This window comes from Grampus griseus, assembly GCF_964374135.1.
Source record: "Grampus griseus genome assembly, chromosome: 16".
Taxonomy (NCBI): domain Eukaryota; kingdom Metazoa; phylum Chordata; class Mammalia; order Artiodactyla; family Delphinidae; genus Grampus; species Grampus griseus.
This window is the reverse complement of record NC_139010.1, coordinates 60,825,170-60,843,294: the sequence shown is the minus strand read 5'-3', so window position 1 is coordinate 60,843,294 and position 18,125 is coordinate 60,825,170. Positions and strand designations below refer to the sequence as shown.

The following is an 18,125-nucleotide window of genomic DNA, read 5'->3' as shown; positions in this document are numbered from 1 at the left end:
AAAATACTCAGTTGATATCCTGAAGAAGACAGGGCCCAGGCAAACATCAATGGAGGGGATGGAATACAATTTCAATAAACCCATGGTTTAAAATCAGAAGGCCTGGATTACAGTCCCAATTATGCCGTTTAGTTGTGTGACTGCAAATTATTCAGCCTCTGCAGCATCTTGTGTTCCTCATCTGTAAAACAGAAGTAATAAAGTTAAATTCTCCAAAGTGTATGAGAATGAATTAAGATCAATTCAATTTTAGCAAACATTTCATGAACGAAATACCAAACACTGCTGGGCTGAGGTAAAGAGAAGAGATGCAGTCCTTGTCTCCAGTGAGCTCCCAGGCTGAGGAGGCATGTAAACAAACAGAAGAACCGGGAAGAACAAGCTAATAGAAAAATTGGCAAAGTTCGCAAACAGGCAGTTAAAAAAGTAAATAAGATAGTCAACAGGTATGACAAATGTTTTACATCTCTAGTAATTTTTAGTGATAAATGACCCCTTTGTTGTATTTAAAGCAAACTGATTAACACCTTGAAAAGAATTAGTATCTGAAGTGTTTCATGTAGCTCTATTTTTTTTTTTTTTAGCTAATGCACGAGAGAGATGACAATGGTAAATTGGCGAATTATGTTTAAAATCACCTATACTCAGTATCAACATTACTTTCTCTTCCAAGTGTCTAGTTTCATGTCTCTGATTCTTTCATTTAATTCTTATTCTTAATCAAATTTATTGAGGTATAATTTATGTTCAATAACTACATTCTTCTAAAGCATACAATTTGATGAGTGTGATGGATGTGTACACCTGTGAATTACCACCACTATTAAGATACAGAACATTTTCATCACCCCCACAAGTTTCCAAGTGCCCCTTTGTAGACCATCTATCCCTCACTCCAGGCAACAACGGATCTGCTTTGTAGCACTATAGATTAATTTGGGTTTCTAGAATTTTATATAAATGGAATCATACAGGAAGTACATTTTTTGGTCTGGCTTCTTTCTCTCAGCATAACATCCTGAGAGTCATTCACTTAATTGTGTATATCACTAATACGTTCCTTTTTTATTGCTGAGAAATAGTCCATTGTATGGATATACCTCATTTTGTCAATCCACTCACCTTTTGATGAACATTTGGGTTGTTTCCATTTGGGAGTTTATGAATAAAGCTGCTATGAACATTCATATACAAGTCTTTATGTGAGTTTGTTTACATTTATCTTGAGTAATATCTGGCAGTGGAATGGCTGGGTCATATGGTAAGTCTTTAACTTTTCAAGAAGCTGCCAAACCATTTCTCAGTTTACCACTGCATTCCGAACAGCAGTGTAAGAGACTCCAGTTGCTGTACACCCATAAACTTAGGAAAAGGTTGAGCCATGGTAGAGCCATGGTAACAAGTAGCCACCTGTAGTAGACAGACTGGCCACTGACAGCTGGCTTCCATGATTCCTATCTCCTGGTGTTCACGCCCTTGTGTATTCCACCTCTCTTACTTGTAGGTGGGACATGTGACTTGCTTCTAACCAATAGTATATGCGTAGGTGATGGGAGATATGTGATTATATGTAAGTGATTATGTAATTACATTACATAAGACTGTAAGGCTCATCTTGCTGGAGTCTCTCCCTTTCTAGCTGTGAGGGAGCAAGTGGCCATATTGGACGACTCCATGTTGCAAGGAACTACAAGTGTCATCTAGTCACTGAGGGCTGAGCTCCAGCTGACAGCCAGCAAAAAAATGAGGCTCTCAGCCAAACAACCAAAAGGAACTGATTGCTACTAACAACCAGGCAAGTGGAGAAGCAGATCCTTCCCCTATCGAGCCTCCAGATGAGAAGCTGGCCCACACCTTGATTGCAGCCCTCTGAGACTCTAAGTACATGGCTCAGAAAAGCTGTTCTTGGATTCTTGACCACAGAAATAATAAGATAATAAATATGTGTTGTTTTAAACCACTACATTTGTGGTAATATTGTTACACACAATAGAAAACTAATATACCACCAGAACTTGTTTGAAATACGTTCAGTCAATGACAACTCACCTCAGTGAATCCCTTTTGCAAACCAAGCAATCAGGGTCTATCCATTGTCCTATCTTCAAGTTCACTGAGTCTTTTGTCTGCTTAAATCTTCTTTGAATCTCTCTAATAAATTTTTCATTTCAATTATACTTTCCAGCTCCAGAATTTCTTTTTGGTTCTTTATAAGTTTTCTCTTTATTGATATTTCCATTTTGTTTACACATTGTTTTCTTGACTTTCTCCATATCTCCCTTTAGTCTTTTGGGCATCTTTAAGACAGTTACTTTGAAGTCTTTGTCTAGTTATCAGACATTAGGTTTTTTTCAGGGACAGTTTCTACTGATTTGTTTTATTCCTTTGAGTGGGCCATACTTTGCTGTTCCTTTGTATGCCTTGTGATTTTTTTTTTAAGAACACTGGACTTTTGAATTTAATAATGTGATAACTCTGGAAACCAGATTTTCCCCTTTCTCAGGGTTTGCTTGTCTTCCTTATTGTTTGTTTTTGTTTTTAACTGTGGTACGCAGTCTCTTTGCTGAGGATCAGCCAAAGTGTAAACTGAAGGTCTTCCCAGTCTTTTCTGAGCCTTTCCCTGAGCACACACAGTCACTTTCTAATTTTCTCCATACATGCAGTTGTTTTTGAATGTCCCAGTCCTTAATGTCTGGCCCCAGAAAGTGGGAAATGTAAAAACTGACCAGGGGGTGGGAATTCCCTATCAGTCCAGTGGTTACGACTCCACTCTTTCACTGCTGAGGATGCAGTTCAATCCCTGGTCAGGGAACTAAAATCCCACAAGCTGCGTGGCGTGGCCAAAAAAAAAAAAGAAAAACGACCAGGGGGTGGAAGGGAGGGGAGGAGAAGGGGTCTGGCCTTTTAATCCCCCTGGAAGTCATTTCAGCCAGAGGGAAGGGGCTGCAATAGGGTCAGGGAGGCACAGTGACAGTGGCCGCCCACCACCTTGTCTGCGCTCTGTGATCAGAAGCAGCACTCAGAGCAGAGATGCCGATATTTGGAGGACAGGGTCCTTTTTGCCCACCCTAGCTCCCACAAGCTGTGGGCAGTGGTTCCAGGAAAACATGCACAGTTGTCTGCCAAGGGGCTGGGGATGGAGGATGGGTAGCTCCTACTGTGCTAAGAGCCCAAATTGACTGACGTTCACCACAATTTACCATCTAAGTCTTCCCGTGGAAGTTGCAAGCCTTCAAAGTTCCAAAATGGTTGGATGAGACAGATTCTACCAATGCAGTTGTCGTCTAGGTGGGAGGTAGATTCCTGGTGCTTCATACTGCGGCATCTTCCCAGAATCCCCTCCCCCATTTAGTTTTATGAATATTCCCTCGTCAGATTTTGACTGGATGTTTCCTTTTTGCCTAACCATAATGGACATAATGAAGGCTTAGAAACATGCAGAAGATGCCACCCCTGGCTCTGGTTAAGAGCACTGTCTTGTTAAGGCTAAGCTGTTGCTGCCTAACAACAACTCCCCCTCCCGGCCCTCCAAATTTAGTGGCTTGAAACAACCCCCATTTCATTGGCCGTGATGCGGAAGTTCAGGAATTTATCATGGGGGGTGATCTCTGCTCCAGTGATGTTTGTTGGGCTCACTCATGGGGCTGCGTTCACTTGGTGGCTGGAAGGTCTGAGGTGGCCTCACTCAGGTGTCTGCGGCCTCATGCTGGCTGTCACCCGGAGCGCCACGGTTCTCATCCTCGGGGCCTTCTCTCCGCATGGCCTTCTCTCTGGCAGGATAGGCTGAGCTTCTTTACATGGCACCTGGTTTCCCAGGCAGCGGGAGCTGTCAGGCCTCTTAGGGCCCAGGCCCAGAACTGGCACAGCAGTCATTTCTGATGATTCTGCCGATCAAGTCACAGGGCAGCTCAGGTTCAGGTAGAGAGGAAATAAGAGTCTACCTCCTGACAGGAAGAGTAGTCCTATGTCTGCAGGTTTAGGAGGAGTTGTTGGTACCCATCTTTGCAGAAGATCTCCGACAGGAGTCTAGACAGTCACTTGACTCGATATAGACTCAAAACAACTCAATTATAATGAAGTTCAAATTGAGTGTGAGATTTCCAGGGCACCCCCCTTCTCCCCTATTAGAATGTATGCTCCAGGCGGGCAGGGAGTTTTATCTGTTTGGTTCATTGCCTCGTTTCCAGCCTGAGAGCAGTGCCTGGCTTGTGATAGAGGCTCAGTGAGTATCTGTTGCCGGAAGGACTGCTTGATGGTGATGGTAGTAGCAGAAGGGTTGGTGTAGAACAGGTCCATCAGAGAAGGCTGCAGAGACAACGTGAATCTGCCGCCAAGTTTGCGAAAAGAGTGATGGACGTGAATCAGTGTCTCAGAGGTGGGGACACAATGCTTATTCACTGTTCCGCAACATTGAGGCCCGCCCGTGCCAGATGTGAGGGGGAAGTAAGAGACCTTCCCTTGAGGAAGGGGATCCCAACATCGCAGTGTATGACATGTGCTAAATCATAGAAAAGAGAGGGGTCTTCTTGGGATGACAGTGGGAGGCTTCAGTGTGGGCGTGTTCGGATGGGACTGAGTAAGGTGAGTGTGACTGAAACTGACCTGAAGACACCATTAAAAATGATGGTTATGGGGTATGCATGTGACTGAACATTTTCCAGAGGCTTGAAAACAGTCACCTGTAGGATGTATTTATGAGATAAATGATAAGGATCTCCCCCTCTAAGTCCTTAAACATGTGAGTTATGTGATGAAAACTAGATTTGAGACAGCTTCTGATTATTTCAGGCAAAATTTTTGCATCAGTGATAAGGAGAGTGTTGAGGAAGGCCATTCATTTTCAGGATTGGTGAGGTAATTGACAGTGATGTTTCACCTTACTGTAGTTTTATGTTTTAGAAGTTTACAAAGATCATTGCCATATGTATGTGCCTGGATGAAAAGCAAAAATATATGTAGTAGGATGTAGTAGTATCTTCCTTCTCTCCCTCCTTCTGCCCGGGGAAGTGATCTCAGCCCTTGCTTGCAGTGAGTAAACCAGGAGAGGAGGTGGATAAAGGAGTGAGATAAGTGTTTTCCTCTAGGAGAACAAAAGCTGACAGAGAGAGGATAAGGCAGGTTAGTTGGAGTGGAATTGGGGGAAGAAATCCATGGCTCTATCCTTGAGCGGCAGGACCTCAGGTGATGGTGATATATGAAGGGCATTTCTAGGTACTGGTGCCCTCAGTTGTTATACTTGCATAAGAAACCTCCTGGAAGAAGGTGCTAGGGTTGTTTGTTTGTTATTTAACTTTTGTTTGTTTGTTTTGCAGGGACAAGGTGTTGACAGTGTTAATTGGTGTGCTGAAACTGACATCAAGATGGCCCAGTCCAATAGGAACATTAGCTTCTTTGGTTCAACACTGGTTCAACTCCGAACAATTATATGAATGTTTGGTGCCAGTATTATCATTATTTTCCCTAAATTAGAAGACACTAAGGCTCCAGAGAGACTAAGACAGGAGCCAAAGATCAGAGTCCATGGGCTTCTCTGTGAGGCCTCAATGTGAAGGCCTGAACTATCGCTGGAGATAATTTTAGAGACCTGTTGTTAGGAACCCACTGTGTGTACTAGATAACTTGATTTTGAAAATTGGAAAGTGTACAAACAGGCCACCAAACCCTTACTGTAGTCAGTGGGTATTAATACCTTTGGATGGAAACCTGTGGACGTTCACAGGCGCAAATGGAAGTTAATGACACACGTTCATTGAAAGTGTTTTCATTCGACCACAAAGGAGCCTCTAGGTCTGCAGCTCTTTAAAAAGTTTTGTTTACATGTCCTCCTGAGAATTCTATCAAAAGTATGGCCCTTTTCCCCAGAAGAATGTACATATGCATACACACAACCCAGCATACAACTGTAGGGAGGATCTAGGTTCTGCAGCCCACCTACAGCATCCAGTGAATTCAGCTCATTCTTTGCTGACTTCACCAAGGTCACTTGAATGAACTGAAATTATCTTCCATCAAAAAATTCTCCACATCTTTCGGGCAGCTTTAAGCTATACCTAAAAATAGCATGAAGAAAAGTAATAATTCCATCCATAATTAGAGACAAGACTCTTGAGTCCAGCATGGAAACCATGATGGTACTTTGATCAATGAGATTGTTCTCCAGGGAGGGAGGTTTTAATAACTTTTGTGACTGACTTACTTTTTCTCCTCAGTTGCTCCAGGAGTCATCTGTGAATAAGTCCTTTCGAAGGGGATGATTTTGACTCCTACAAATTTAAGCAGATCGGAGGTCCTGGGTAGACGATTTAGAATAAGAAATAGCATATAGTAACCCTGGTTGTCAAATTACATTGGCTTTACAATAAGATTCTGCTCATTTGGTGTAGTTCAACTCTTTTCTTGTTCCCTTGGTTTTTTCATATACTAGACAGGCCCAATTTTAATTCTGAACATTGAGTTCTATTAGGTAAACAGGAGTAATTTTAAAGTTCCCCTCCCCTGAGTCACTTCTGTCCACAGAGACAAGCAAACCACTGTCGCCAAAGCCCTGGCAACATGTCGGGATGAGCAGGGGAAACTTCCATTATCTTTTCAATCAACTTGAACAGCTCCTGAAGAAAATTTCTCTTCCTTCAGTGAGTAACTTTTGTCTTACCTAAAAACTTAGCTGTGGTCTTCTTTCTTCTTCCCTTTTTTCCCTGAGGCTACTTCAGCAAAAAATGTTCTGTTTTGTTTTGTTTTTTTAATTGAGGCTTGCCTGTTAGGCCAGGGAAGAAAAAATAATTTGTTTTATGTGTGTTCTTATTTGAAGTGAGTCGTGACTAACTACACTAAGAAGATGAAACACTAAAAACACTTTGGGGTTTTTTTAGTGTCCTCTTCACTCATTTGTTGAACTCTAGGGTTCCTGGTTCATTGAAGGTAATTAGTGTTGGTAGGAACAGTGTCATTTATAATAACAGTCATCACAGCCCCTTACATTTCATATCCATTGAGCTTTCAAGTAGATGGGGCACAAGGCCAGTGAGGGGCGTGAGCAGAGAACACGCCCAATTCCTAATCTAGAACACTCCTTACTGAAACTTCATACTGGGTTTTATAATGCTGAATAGCAATCATTAGTGTAATCTTGGACCTCTTCCCCCTTTTTGATTTGTGAGGTATGAGGGGAGTGTCTTAGTCCCCTCCTTAATGGGCAGTGCCTTGAATGGTTACTTGATGATGCGGAACTTTAAAGATCACAGAAATGTACCTTCTAATTTCTTTTATCCCGTCCTCCAACCAAATGGAGAATCTGCATTATTGTGGGAGATTAAGACGAGATCTCTCCCTTCAAGACTGAGCCCTTGTCAGGAAGGAGGAAAACTCTCTTCTATCCTTCTAGGTTCTTCTTGCTGCTCTAAGTATTAAGTCGACATGAGACAGATTAACAGGAGAAAATCAAATTTAACCTTGTATGGGAATCCACACACAAAAGAGGGTCAAAGGCCCCACATACACAAGAGGTTCAGAGACAGAAAGGTAAAATGAGGTATATACACCATCATGAGCTAAGGAATGGGGCAGGGGTCTGGGTCTTCCAAGGACAGGAGGGTCATTCACAGGACATTAAGGAGAGCAGATGCTTGATAATTAGATGTTTGTTCTGCCATGTAGATGGGGCCCCTAAGATAAATTTTATCTCTGGTAATTACCTTTTCTAGGAAAAATCCCCAATTTAAATTCTTCTAGGTAGTTAAGAGAGGGGCAGTGAGTTTCTCCTGGACCCGCAGGGTCTCGATTGCATTTAGTTCAAAATGAGCCTCATGCAAAAGTAGCCCATTTGGGGGAGGCTTGTTCTGAACCCCTACAGATCCAATTTTTATATTTTCTACTGTGGTCCTAGGAAATTTATAATTTTTAAAGAGTGTTTCCCTTTTCTTCACTTTGTCTCCCTCATGAAATCCTTCTAGCTAAAACGGGATGGAAATAATTAATGGAAGAAAATAAGACATTGATTAAAATGGGTATTTGTTTTTATTATTTATTTTGGATTACTTCCTCACTTCCATTTTAAATTGCAGTATATGATCTTAGAATGTGAGCTGTGACAACTAATTTTCTTCATTACACTGATCTCTCACCTTTTCATAACTGGTTTGCTTAGCTCTTAGAATTTTCATTACTTTATTTCTTCATGTGTAATAAAGCCATACTAGCTTGGAATATTTCAGGAAGTAGAGGGAATTCCAGTTTAAATTAGCTTAAAATCTTAAATACAGTATTTTTGAAGGAATGTTATATTATCATTTGTGTGTGTGTGTGTTTATATTTATTTATTTATTTATTTACATATATATATATATATATATATATAACTTAAATCACGTGTTACCTAGCATGCTCCTTAAGGAATTTGCAATTACCTGAGCCTTGGTTTTGCATGTAAATGGATACCTCTAAGTGCTTGAGCCTACTTTGAAAGATTCCTTAATAGTTTAACCGATAATCCTTAAAGTCTAGGTTGTACTCATATTTAGTAAACATTTTTTTTTCTCATAGCTAGGATGAAAGTACATTTAGCTCAGCTCTATGAGGTATTACATTAATAAGTAGAGTGGCACTACTAGGACTTTTTTTCTAGAGAATCTACAGTGCTCTCCATATACACATGCATTTACATGACTATTACATCTACTACACACAGTGATGTGTATGTGCACATGTATTACAATCCCTGAGCACACCACACATTTGTGGACAAATTGAGGAAATGATCGTTGCGTATAAACTAGACTAAGTTTTCTGAGGGCAGGAATCGTGTCCCTTGGCATTCTTCTTCCAAAGTAAACATATCTGCCAAAGACTTTGTTCTGGTACCCGCCTCAGTTGGGGGCATCCTTTATGAGGAGCAGCTCCAATTCCTTTCTGCCTTTCTGTTTGGGTGCTAATGAATGGGAGGGGGGAGTATGTGTCGGGGGAAGGCTGGGAGGTTGAGCTGTGCACTGTCTACATACTTGTGAGTGGGAGTGTGATTCCTTGCCCGTTCCTGATTCTCTTGCCTGCCACATCATAATCACAGTAGTTAATAGCACAGGCCCTGAATTTGAACCTTGGCACTCTCATTTTCCAGCTGTGGAATCTACTTTGAACAGTTCTAATTAATCTCTCTAAGCGTCAGTTCCCTGATCTAGAAAATGGGGATCATAAACATCCTCACCAGGTACATGCACTCTAGGAGGGATTTTTTTTTTTAGACTTTTTTTTTTTTAATGTGGACCATTTTTAAAGTCTTTATTGAATTTGTTACAATATTGCTTCTGCTTTATGGTTTGGTTTTTTGGCCTCGAGGCACGTGGGATCTTAGCTCCCTGACCAGGAATTGAACCTGCACCCCCCGCACTGGAAGGTGAAGTCTTAACCACTGGACCGCCAGGGAAGTCCCTAAGAGGGATTTTTTTTTTTTTTTCCTAAGAGGGATTTTTGATAGTGGCAAATACTATGCCATTTTATATAAGGGACTTGAGCATCCACAAATTTTGGTATCCATGGGGGTCTTGGAACCAATACCCCGTGGATATGGATAGACTACGGTTTGGGGGGATTTTTGTTTTAATTTTGAAACGGCAGCTTTATTTTTTACAAGTTAATTAAAATGTAAATGTTTCAATAAACTAAGATTTTTCAACAATCAGATGATAGAGGTATCATAGATATCGAAGGATGAAAAGTAAAATGTACAGCCAGACCACATTGTGACTAGGGCTGTTAAATCAGCGTCTGAAACCACTGTCCGCATGGTTCATGACGGTGCAGGGTCAAGTTCTCAAAAAGAATGTCATTAGTTTACCTCAGTCTGAGAACTGATTCCCCTTCTGCCATATGCTGCTATTCCAATCAGAGTCACAAGACACAAAGGCACAAACTGTGGGTGAAGTCACGTGAGTATAGGAGGCAATGATTGACATCTCTAGTACAGGAGCCATCCATTTCTAAACTCTATGAGGGTCAAGAACAGTATCTATTTGTTAAATGTTGAACATTAGTAAAAAAAATGACCATAAAAAAAGATTGAATCGGTGATAGATTAAACCTTGAGAACGGTGAAATCATCCAGGGAGAATGTAGATGGAGAAGGGCCAAGGACAGGCGACTAGGGAACCTTGACATCCATGAGAGGACAGAGGGAACAAGAAGAGGAACAAAAGAATTACCAAGAATCCAGAGCTATGTGATATTTCATATGAGAGGGTTTAAAGAAGATGAAAAAATCCTTAAAAAAGCAGCTACAGGTAAAAGGACGAAAGCAGTTACATGTAAAAGGACGAAATTAGAACATTTTCTAATACCATATAAAAAAAAACTCAAAATGGATTAAATACCTAAATGTAAGACTGGAAACCATAAAATTCCTAGAAGAAAACATAGGCTGAACACTCAGTAGCAATATTTTTTTGGATCTGTCTCCTAAGGCAAAGGAAACAAAAGCAAAAATAAACAAATGGGGCTTAATTAAACTTAAAAGCTTTTGCACAGCCAAGGAAACGATCAACAAAACAGAAAGACAGCCTACTGAATGGGAGAAAATATTTGCAAATGATATGACCAATAAGGCATTAATATCCAAAATATATAAACAGCTCATACAACTCAACATCAAAAAAACAAACAACCCAATTAAAAATTGGGCAGAAGACCTGAATAGACATTTTTTCCAAAGAAGACATAAAGATGGCCAACTGGCACATGAAAAGATGCTCAACACTGTTAACCATCAGGGAACTGAAAATTAAAACCACAATGAGGTATCACCTCACACCTGTCAGAATGGGTATCACCAAAAAGATCACAAATAACAAATGTTGGCAAGGATGTGGATAAAAGGGAACCCTTGTGCACTGTTGGTGGGAATGTAAATTGGTGCATTCACTGTGAAAAAGAGTATGGAGGTTTCTCTCAAAAAACTAAAAATAGGGACTTCCCTGGTGGCACAGTGGTTAAGAATCTGCCTGCCAATGCAGGGGACACGGGTTCGAGCCCTGGTCTGGGAAGATCCCACATGCCACGGAGCAACTAAGCCCATGCGCCACAACTACTGAGGCCACGTGCTGCAACTACTGAAGCCCATGCACCTAGAGCCCGTGCTCCACAACAAGAGAAGCCACCGCAATGAGAAGCCCGCGTAACGCAAGGAAGACTAGCCCCCACTCACCGCAACTAAAGAAAGCCTGCATGCAGCAATGAAAACCCAAAGCAGCCAAAAAAAAAAAAACAACTAAAAATAGAACTACCATATGACACAGCAATTCCAATCCTGGGTATATATCTGAAAAAAAAAGGAAAACACTAATTCAAAAAGGTACATGCACCCCAATGTTCACAGCAGCATTATTTACAATAGTCAAGATATGGAAGCAACCCATGTGCCCATCAACGGATGAATACACACACACACAATGGAATACTATTAAGCCCAAAAAAAGAACAAAAAAAATAATGAAAATTTTGCCATTTGCAGCAACATGGATGGACTTGGAGGGTATTATGCTAAGTGAAATAAGTCAGACAGAGAAGAACAAATGCTATATGATATCACTTATATGTGGAATCTAAAAAATAAAACAAACTAGTGAATATAACAAAAAAGAAACGGATTCGCAGGTATAGAAAACAAACTATTGGGGCTTCCCTGGTGGTGCAGTGGTTGAGAGTCCGCCTGCCAATGCAGGGGACATGGGTTCGTGCCCCGGTCCAGGAAGATCCCACATGCCGCGGAGCGGCTGGGCCCGTAAGCCATGGCCGCTGAGCCTGCGTGTCCGGAGCCTGTGCTCCGCAACAGGAGAGGCCACAACAGTGAGAGGCCCGCATACCACAAAAAAAAAAAAAAGAAAACAAACTAGTGGTTACCAGTGTGGAGAGGGAAGCAGGGAGGGGCAAGATAGGGGTAAGAGATTAAGAAGTACAAACTACTACGTATAAAAGAAGCTACAAGGATATGTTGTACAGCACAGAGAATATAGCCAATATTCTATAATAACTGTAAACGGAGTATAACCTTTAAAACATTTGTATCATGTTATAAGACTGAAACTAATATATCAACTATATCTCAGTAATAAATAAATAAATAAATAAAAGAAGGTCTGAAAGACATCCAATGGATTTCTCAGTGTGGTGGGGTCAGAGGTCAAACTACAATGAGTGTACAAGGAATGTGGAATAAGATAGAGACACAAGTGTTCATCATATTATTCTACCAAGAAGTCTGAACACGGAAGGAGAGAAATTAAAGGAAAATTAGAAGGGAACAGGGAACACAGCATCAGTGGAGGATTTTAAAATTTTGTACGGGATAAAAGTCTTGAGCGTATCTGTCAGCTGAGGAGAAGAAGCCAACAGAGAGGGTGAGTTGAAGATGCAGGAGGAAGATGATGAATGAAACAAGTATCTGTGAGAGGTCTGAGGAAACAGTGTCGAGAGTGTAGGTGGAGGCCTCGATTTTTTAAAAAATAAATTAACACAGTCATTAATACAGTTTCTATTTCTAGTCTTCTCTTCCTTTTTTCTTTTTTTTTAGAGTTTAACTCAACTTTGAAATGTGTAATGCATTCACATGATTAAATGCTTTAAAAGATCTAAAAACCTCTTCCCACCACCACCACCCTAGCGGCAGCTTCTTAGTTCTTTCCATTAACAACCAAATTCATGACTGTCTTTTTTTTTTTATGAATTTATTTATGGCTGCATTGGGGTTTTTTTCCAACATATTTATTGGAGTATAATTGCTTTACAATGTTGTGTTAGTTTCTGCTATATAACAAAGTGAATCAACTATACGTATACATATACCCCCATATCTCCTCCCTCTTGCGTCTCCCTCCCACCCTCCCTATCCCACCCCTCTAGGTGGTCACAAAGCACCGAGCTGATCTCCCTGTGCTGTGCGGCTGCTTCACACTAGCTATTTTACATTTGGTAGTATATATATGTCCATGCCACTCTCTCACTTCATCCCAGCTTACCCTTCGTTGCTGCACGCAGGCTTTCTCTAGTTGCGGCGACGGGGGGCTACTCTTCACTGCGGTGCGCGGGCTTCTCATTGCGGTGGCTTCTCTTGTTGGAGAGCACGGGCTGTAGGCACACGGGCTTCAGCAGTTGTGGCTCTCGGATTCTAGAGCGCAGGCTCAGTAGCTGTGGCGCACGGGCTTAGTTGCTCCGTGGCATGTGGGATCTTCCCCGACCAGGGATGGAACCTGTGTCCCCTGTGTTGGCAGGCGGATTCTTAACCACTGTGCCACCTGGGAAGTTCCTCATGAGCTTCTTGTGTGTCCTTCCAGAGATACTTTATGCATATACGAGCAATACGAGCAAAAAAAAAAAACATACATTCTCCTTTTTTTACACAAATGGGGGCATTCAATACACATCATTCTTATTTTTGTTTTTTAAACCTAACAATATATTTGGGAAATATTTCTATAATAAGCATATAAAGTGTTTCCTCCTTTTTCGAACTGCATTTTATTCCAGTCTCCTATTGATGGGAGATGTACTGCTAGCAATTGTAAACACTGAAGAAATGATTTGTTTTTGTACACTGAACTGTGAGACATCTGCAGAATAAATTCTTAGAACTGGAATAATTGGTTCAAAAGGTATGTACACAGAAAATTTCAGTCTATATCATGAGAAGCAGAATAGCATTGCAGTTAAGGGCTAAGAGCTCTAGATTGCTTTAATTCCAGCTTCATTGCTGACTAGTTTTACAGCCTTGGGCAAGTCCTTGTGTCTGTTTCCTCATCTGTAAAATGGAGATGTTGATAATAATAGCACCTACCTTAATAAGGATTAAATAAAATAGTACATGTTATACATAGCAAATGCTCAATAAAGTTATTATTATTTTGCCAAATTGTTAGATTGATTAGAATGAGGAGTACCAATTCTTTATCTTTAAGGTGGAGGGAAAGGAAGTGATAAAGTGGAAATTAAGAGAGATACAACTTAATGGTCTCAGAGTCCATTAAGGGTGTAATTCAATTACAGGAGTAATTGAAATGGAAGTAAGGGTGACAATCTTTGGATTTGAGGTGAAGGAACTGCAAGGCTTGGGATGTTGGATGATCATCCCCCAAGGACTATAACGTCATGCACGATGACGGAAAGAAGAGAGGAAAGTTGTAAGCTTCGTGCCCAAAATCTTAAAATGAATCTTCAGTGAAAATGAGCAACATGAGGTCAGTAAGGAATTGCAATAATAGAGGTTAGAAACTGCAAAAGAGCGATTTTATTTAACTCTCTCTGCTTGCACACCTCATCACCTGTGCACTCGAGAAAGAAGATGTCTTGTGCTGAGTATTCTTTTCATGTGCCAAGTCTAGAGGAGCTTGTTGGAGTTCTGCGGAAGGGGCTAACGGATAACTTTGCTGATGTCCAGGTCTCTGTAGTTGATTGCCCTAATTTGACCAAGGAGCCATTTACCTTTCCTGTAAAAGGTATCTGTGGGAAAACTAGAATTGCAGAAGTAGGAGGTGTGCCTTACTTATTGCCTCTTATAAATAAAAAAAAAAGTTTATGATCTAAATAAAATCACAAAAGAAATCCAGCTTCCTGGAGCTTTTGTTCTTGGAGCAGGAGCAGGCCCATTTCCGACTCTTGGATTCAATTCTGAGTTTATGCCAGTTGTTCAAACAGAAAGTGAACACAAACCTCCTGTGAATGGAAGTTACTTTGCTCATGTTAACTCTGCAGATGGAGGGTGCCTACTGGAGAAATACAGTGAGAAATATCATGATTTGGGGTTTGCATTACTGGCTAATCTTTTTGCCAGTGAAGGCCAACCTTGAAAAGTCATTGAGGTGAAATCCAAAAGAAGACCTGGAAAACTTAACTTTGTGACTTGTATGAGACAGACTCTTGAAAAACATTATGGAGGGGCTTCCCTGGTGGTACAGTGGTTGAGAGTCCACCTGCCGATGCAGGGGACACGGATTCGTGCCCCAGTCCGGGAGGATCCCACATGCCGCGGAGCAGCTGGGCCCGTGAGCCATGGCCTCTGAGCCTGCGCGTCCGGGGCCTGTGCTCCGCAGCGGCAGAGGCCACAACAGTGAGAGGCCCGCGTACCGGAAAAAAAAACAAAAAACAAAAAACATTATGGAGATAAGCCTGTAGGAATGGGAGGTACTTTCGTGATTCAGAAGGGAAAAGTAAAGACTCATATATTATGCCGGCAGAATTTTCTTCCTGCCCATTGAACTCTGATGAAGACGTGAATAAATGGTTACGTTTTTATGAGATGAAGGCTCCTTTGGTTTGCCTGCCAGTTTTTATCTCCAGAGACCCACGGTTTGATTTGCGGTTGGAGCACACTCATTGTTTTAGTCATCATGGAGAAGGGGGACACTACCATTATGACACCACCCCAGATATAGTGGAATATCTTGGATACTTCTTACCTGCAGAGTTTCTCTATCGCATTGATCAACCAACAGAGACCCATTCATTTGGGCAAGATTAAATCAACTGATACTCGTTTGACTGATTAATTCATTAATTGATACTAATATAAAGCCTAATAGAAATGATCTCACTACTTAATAAGCCCTATTTTTTTTGGCCTTTGAAATGAAAGGTATGTCGACACTGTACTCTGTATTACTTCACAGATCTATCTGAAAGGGATTATTGGGAACAAAGACACGTGATGGAGATGTTCTTCATTCTTTTTATTCTAAAAAATCAGTCTTATGATTATAATGAAATATAAACAGGGTTAAGAATCAAGTGATGATTCCTACTAGCTAATGGCAATAATTTACATCTGTATATTCAGTTTTTCAAGTTAGTCTTACAACTGCTAAGTGGATGTTTCTGGGTATTAGAAAAATCAGTGCTGGAAATGTTGATAGTTGTTAAATCTTTCTACTGAATTTTTGAAATCCACTTTAGAAGTCAAAGTACACTTTTTTCATGGAATAAGGTGGTCAGAGGGAGCAACTTTACTCCTTCTGGTGATGTTGAACCATACTCCGAAGTTTGCAATTTGCCTTTAACAAATATTAGCAACCAGACGGTTAGCCATGATTCCTCCTTTGTTTGGACTGTCAATTGGAAGCAGTTTTTGCCTTGTTGGTTATTTGCGAGAAGTGAAAAGAAACAGCATCAAAATACAATCTCGAAGTGAGTATACTTCAATTTATAAATGAGGCTATTGCCAAATATGACTACTATCCTTCATGAAATGTAAAATTATACTTTTACCAATTGTAATGATTGAAATTTTCCTCAGTGTTTTTCTATAACAATCATGAGCCAAAAACAACTCTCTAATCTTGTAATGCCAACACTGATTTAGGAGCTTTTTAGTACTAAGCATATAATAAATTGTCAATAAATATTTTTTGTCTTTGGATGTTAACTATAACATGTCCTGTGAGTATAAATTCCTAAATATTTTTTTTAATAAACACTAGTTTGTACCAAAAGAAATGAATAAAAATTTTACATTCATAAAAAAAAAAGAAACTGCAAAGGAGCAAGAATTCAAAGGTGGAGGAGTGGTAGTCTGGAGGCTGTGGGGAATGAAGAGAATGTCGATTCCATTGCCTTACAAGGACATCAGGTGTCTTCATTCAAAAGAACAGCAGAGGTATCAACTCACACCTGTTAGAATGGCTGTTATCAAAAAGACAACAAATAACAAATGTTAGTGGAGAAAAGGAAACCCTCGTGAACTGTTAGTGGGAATGTAAACTGGTGCAGCCACTATGGAAAACAGTATGGAGGTTCCTCAAAAAATTAAATATAGAACTATCATATGCAATTTCACTCCTGGGAATTTATCTGAAGAAAACAAAAGCACTAATTAGAAAAGATATATGCACCCCTATGTTCATTGCAGCATTATTTACAATAGCCAAGATATGGAAGCAACCTAAGTGCCCATCAATAGATGAATGGACAAAGAAGATGTGGTATATATACACAAGGAATACTACTAAGCCATGAAAAAAGAATAAAATCTTGCCATTTGCAACAAAATGGATGGACCAAGTGGGTATTATGCCAAGGGAAGTAATCAGACAGAGAAAGACAAATACGGTACTACACCACTTATACATGTGCCTAAAAAATGAAACAAATGAACAAACATAACAAAACAGAAACAGTCATAGATACAGAGAACAAACAGGTGGTGGCCAGAGGGGAGGGAGATAGGAGGAAGAAAGAAATAGATGGGGGAGATTAAGAGGTATAAACTTCCAGTTGCAAAATACATGAGTCACAGGTATGAAATGTACAGTGGGGGGAATTTAGGCAATAATTATGTAATATCTTTGTATGGTGATAGGCTTACCATAATTAGACTTACCGTGGTGATCATTTTGAAATGTCTAGAAATATCCAATCACTATATTGTGTAACAGGAACTAACATAGTGTTGTAGATCAATTATACTTCAAAACAAACAAACTCATAGAAAAAGAGATCAAATTTGAGGTCACCAGAGGAAAGGGTAGAAGGAGGGGGAATTAGATGAAGGTAGTTAAAAAGTACAAGTTCCAGTTATAAGATAAATAAATATTGGGTCGCGGACTTTCCTGGTGGCACGGTGGTTAAGAATCCACCTGACGCCAAGGAGAAACTAAGCCCGTGCGCCACTACTGAGCCTGCGCTCTAGAGCCCACAAGCCATAACTACTGGGCCCGTGTGCCATAACTACTGAAGCCCGGGTGCCTAGAGCCTGTGCTCCGCAACAAGAGAAGCCACCGCAATGAGAAGCCCGCGCACCTCACCAAAGAGTAGCCCATGCTCACTGCAATTAGAGAAGGCCCGCGCACAGCAATGAAGACCCAACGTAGCCAAAAGTAAAAAATAAATAAATAAATTTATTTTTAAAAAATAGTGCTTGATGAGGACTTATAGACCAAAAAAAAAAAAAGAATCCGCCTGTCAGTGCAGGGGACATGGGTTCGATCCCTGGTCCGGGAAGATCCCACATGCTGTGGAGCCGCTAAGCCCGAGTGCCACAGCTACTGAGTCTGCGCTCTAGAGCCTGCAAGCCACAACTACTGAGCCCTCCTGTCACAACTACTGAAGCCCGTGCGCTAGAGCCTGTGCTCCGCAACAAGAGAAGCCACCGCAATGAG

At 40.7% G+C, this 18,125-nt stretch overlaps 1 pseudogene across 1 annotated transcript; it reads left to right on the top strand.

Annotated features, from left to right (window-relative positions):
• Positions 1–14,317: 14,317 nt before the first annotated feature.
• On the top strand, positions 14,318–15,506 carry LOC309834813 (ester hydrolase C11orf54 homolog; annotated as a pseudogene). The gene is made up of 2 exons: positions 14,318–14,817; positions 15,174–15,506. The product of its transcript is annotated as an ester hydrolase C11orf54 homolog (transcript).
• Positions 15,507–18,125: the final 2,619 nt, after the last annotated feature.